Source organism: Myotis davidii, unplaced genomic scaffold (genome assembly GCF_000327345.1).
Source record: "Myotis davidii unplaced genomic scaffold, ASM32734v1 scaffold334, whole genome shotgun sequence".
Classification (NCBI taxonomy): Eukaryota; Metazoa; Chordata; class Mammalia; order Chiroptera; family Vespertilionidae; genus Myotis; species Myotis davidii.
The window spans coordinates 1,812,710-1,817,763 of record NW_006285797.1 but is presented as its reverse complement, the minus strand read 5'-3'; positions in this window follow the sequence as shown (position 1 = coordinate 1,817,763).

The following is a 5,054-nucleotide window of genomic DNA, read 5'->3' as shown; positions in this document are numbered from 1 at the left end:
TCTTTTTAAGGTCTCTGTTGTGTTCAAATAGGTGTTGGTATTGAGAAAAGTTGGTGGTTATTGATAATGTACAATCTTATTTTGCCTGAGAGGCTGTATGATTTGTTCTATATGTTTCTTTCCTTTATGGTTTTACATTAAATTTTCTAAAACTTCCAAGTTTGGAAGCCAGCTATAATAATGTTTTAAAATATTTTATACTAGGTATGTATGTTTACATATATATGTGTGTGCGCACACACACACACACTGACATGTTTTTCACCTTTAGAATCATAGTGATTATTAGAAATGGAGACATTCTTGTAAGTTGTTTTCATTCCAATCTCACATTTTGTGACTGATAATAATATTACTCATTGTTGGCATTCTACTCCCAAGTTGGGAGTAGAACCAAGTCTCCTGAAATAGAATTCAGGGCATTTTCCATACTCTGACGCACTTGTTTCTTTCTTTGATTTTATTCTTTGTTATCACTTCTTCCCATTTAGTTCACTCTGTTTTTCCTTTTCAAATTTCCCCCTCTCCTTTATTCTCATAGTAGCTTCCAAGTCAGAAAATTTAAGAATACAATAAAAATTGGTCAAAGAAAATGAAATAACTTCCATCCAATTCAAATTTTAGGCTAAAAAAGATACTTTTAATTTTACTGTATGTGCTAACATATATAGCTACCACGGAGAACTCAGAATAGCTTTTATATATGCAAGAACACCAATTGTTTCTGTTTTGGCTGAGAGGTTATATGATTTGTTCTATGTGTCTTTTCTTTATGATTTTACATTATTTTTTTAATTTTCTGAGGCTTTCAAGTATGAGCGAGCCAGCCATAATAATGTTTTAAAATATTTTAATACTATATATGTGTATATCCCGATACCTACACATATATATACACACACACACACACATTGATATATGTGATAGATGTTGCAAGGGCTCTAGCTCAAATTTTTATTAAGAAGTTTATATAGTGTATAGCACTGAAACTGGTTTGGCTCAGTGGATAGAGCGTCGGCCTAAGGACTGAAAGGTCCCAGGTTTGATTCCGGTCAAGGGCATGTACCTGGGTTGAGGGCACATCCCCAGTAGGAGATGTGCTGGAGGCAGCTGATTGATGTTTCTCTCTCATCGATGTTTCTCTCTATCTCTCTCCCTTCCTCTCTGTAAAAAATTAATAAGATATATTAAAAAACAAAAGAAGTTTATATAGTGTATAGAATCCATGTGTTAGCTCCCAAGTAGGTGGACTGCTTATGCACATGGGTGCTCACAAAGCCCATACACTTCCCCCATGACCATGAACAATAAGCCCCTTTCTTGAGTCCATATGTCCAACTGTGGTGAGAGATGTCACTTTGTTTAATGCCACATAGCTCTCGGCTTTCTTTGAACCTGAATGGAGGACCAGATTTGATATGCTCTGATATCTAGATCACTGATAGAGAAAATGAATATACTATATTTCTCTTAGGTTTGAAAGGATGTTTATATAAGAATTACATGAGTCCAGAGGATACACCTTTGTTGGATTATTTTTCTTTCATTCTTTTAAAAACAGTAAGTATATGCCCTAACTGGTTTGGCTCAGTGGATAGAGCGTCGGTCTGTGGACTGAAGGGTCCCAGGTTTGCTTCTGGTCAAGGGCATGTACCTTGGTTGCGGGCACATTCCCAGTAGGGGGTGTGCAAGAGGCAGCTGATGAGAAATAATTCTCTCTCATCAATGTTTCTAACTCTCTATTCCTCTCCCTTCCTCTCTGTAAAAAAATCAATAAAAATATATATTTAAAAACAATAAGTATAGTGGTTTATTATACAAGTAATAGCTAGTTTTAATCATTAGTTTATTTTTTCTAATACTTTGAAACATAACCTTGATGGGCAGGGATGGGTGGAGAGTATGATTAAGGAATTGGATGGGTAAATATAGACTCATTTGTTAAATTACATGTTAGTACTATAGCCAATCACTGAAACTTATAAGGAAAGTATCTATACTAATAAAAGGGTGATATGCTAATTAGACTGGGAAGCCTTCTGGACGTCTTTCCGGACAAAGCCATGGTGGTGGGGCCAAGGCAGAGGCAGTTAGGGGCAATCAGGCCAGCCCCCCACCCCCGCACACCCCTTCTCCCCCATCCCGGGCACAATGTGCACTGGGCCACTACTAGGACAATAAAAGGAAATAAAAATTTTACCTAGTGAATAATTTATTAAGCTCATGCCACCTGTGAGCATTTTTACAGCAGCTAGGCTAGGCATTCCTCAATTAGCCAGGATTTGGCTCAATTATTAGTAATTGAATATTAAATAGGATGGAACAAGGACCTTACCTGGTAGGATAATTCTTTTACTTTTGCATTTGGGGTCATAAATAGGCCTGGCTTTCATGAGGAACATCTACAGAAAAGCTACTTTTGAGGCAGACTTCTCAAGAAGGACACTTTGCTTGTGGCTTAGGTACACTTTTGAAAGAGGAACAGCATTAGCAGTGCTTATCTGTTTCTTATGAAAATGTAATGGAACTTATGACAAAAAGTGAAATATTGGATGAACTTACAATAGGTTGTCTTTAATGACAGTTCAGGACACAAATAGCTCATTCCAGATACCATTTACCTAAGGCCTTTCAATTAAATTTTCTAAGTACTTTGCATGTTCAACCTTACATTTAAAGCAAGCACATTCCACTTCAGGGAAATGAAACTACTTATGGTCATAAAATAATAGATTCAGATTGGCCTTTCGATAACAAGGTAAGTGTGCCAAAAATCTGAAGGGTATTACTGTAAATAAAAGTCTTTATTAAGTACTAAAGACTGCAAATTGACTTTAAAGGTTGTCATCTTTTCTGGCACATGATAAAATGCAATAATGATAATCAATATTAAAATGCTTCCCAGGAAGGAGGATGCCCTGAAGCAATACAGAACCTTAGTTCTATGCTAGTCATGATGAAGGCCCAGCACGTGGAAGTGATAGGTTATCTCTGTTGCAGGACTATGTGAATGAGACCCAGGCATAGAGGCCAAGGGTGAGTGGTTCACCATTAGATTTATTTGTTCCTTAGTCAGAAACATTGTCCTTAACTCCAGCAAGGACTCTTTGTCCACAGAAAGTCTTTACCCAAGTCAGTCATTCAGTCAGTCAATCAGTCAATGTTTGTTGCCTGTGGAGATTTTGGCAAATTGGGTTAGATCCAAGGAGAATTGCTTAAGTTAGCAATAGATGAAATTAATATCCCTCTCTCAATAGTTTTCTATATCTCTTTTCTCCCTTTTAATCCACCTCTCTTCCCACATACTCACACACACCAATACTCTCAGCTTCCTGTTCTGTCCTACAGAGGAATTAATGGAAGACTAAAGCAAACTGAGGAGTTTGTAACTCAAAGTGACATCTGTTCCTCCTGGTCCATCCCAGGCCTTTTAAATGAGAGCAAGCAATACTTTCTTTAAAAGAGACAAGCAGTAACTAATAGTATGATATCCATTTTACATATTGGGGAATTGAAGTTGAGGGGAAATGAACCATTTGTTTACAGTCACACAGAAAGTTGTAGAATCAGAATTTGTAGTTGTAGAATCCAGTTAACTCCTTGGCTCTGCTCTTTCCCAATCCCTGGCAGATAGGTTGCAGGCAGTTCCTTGTGTAGGAGGATGAGGAGGAGTTCCTCGTCTTCCACAAGCTCATGCTTTACACGCACCAGATAGGCCTGCACGCGATAGCCATTCATGTGGCCCAGGCCTTCTCAAGAAGCTGCCCTACATGCTCTCTCATGGCTATTCGTGCTGGCTTTACCTTGCCTTGGCCTTCCTTTAAATTTGCAACCAGGCTTCATTGTTATGATTTGACTCATTCACATTCCACATTTCTTTTCATTCTCTCAGGTTTCCACTCTCCTGGGGTGACCCAGGCCCCAGTTCTGCTCCTGTGAGCCTGTGAGCCAGTGTGTGACTCAACACCCCCTTCCCCCTAGGGTGGTACATTCATTCCTTACTTAGTGCAGCTTAAGCGGTTCACCTCACTTTTAGCCTTCCAGGCATGTGCCCTGACCGGGAATCGAACCGTGACCTCTTGGTTCATGGGTTGATGCTTAACCACTGAGCCACGCCGGCCAGGCTAAAAGGAATAACTTTATAAAAATGATTTGAGAAATTATATGCTTCTTTTATGTTTACTCATTATGAGTAAATATAGGTACTGCATTAGTCAGGGTTCTCCAAAGAGACAAGACCAATAGGACGCCTCTATACATCTATTTTTTTTTTTCAAATAAAGAGCTTGATAAGGAATTGGCTCCTTTGATCATGAAGGCTGACCAGTCCCAAGATCTGTAAGGAAAATTGGCAGACTGGAGACCTGGGAGAGCCAATGGTCTAGTACCAGACTAAGTCTGAAGGCCTGTGAACCAGGAGAGTCAATGGTATAAGTTCCACTGCAAAGGCCGGCAGACTTGAGACCCAGGAAGAGCTGCTGTCTCAGTTTGAGTACAAAGACAGGAAAAGACTGATGCTCCAGCTCAAGGCAGCCAGGCAGAAGGAGTTTCCTTTTGTTCATGGGAGAGTCCACCTTTTGTTCTATTCAGACCTTCAACTGATTGATTGAGGACCATCCACATTAGGGAAGGCAATCTGCTTTACTCAGTCTACAGATGTAAAATAATGTTCATCGCATACAAAAACCCCCCTCACAGAAACACTCAGAATAATGTTTGACCAAATATCTGGGCACCCTGTGGTCCAGTCAAATTCACACATTAAATGAACCATCACAAGTAATGTTTCTAAGTATGAGAAATCTCCACTCTTCCCCGAGTTTGTTCTTCCTGCCCACTCCTCTGTTTGTGATTGTGGACGTTCTTTCACAGACATATAATCAATGTCTGTGAACTCTAATAGACTGAGAGGGGATTGGTTTCTGCCATGTCTATTAATACCAATGATAACTTCTCACATTAAATCAATGTTGGAGAAATTTGAGAAGGTGAGATTGGTAGGTGCATAACTCTTAACCAGATTTTTAAAAATATGTTTAATACTCATTTTATGG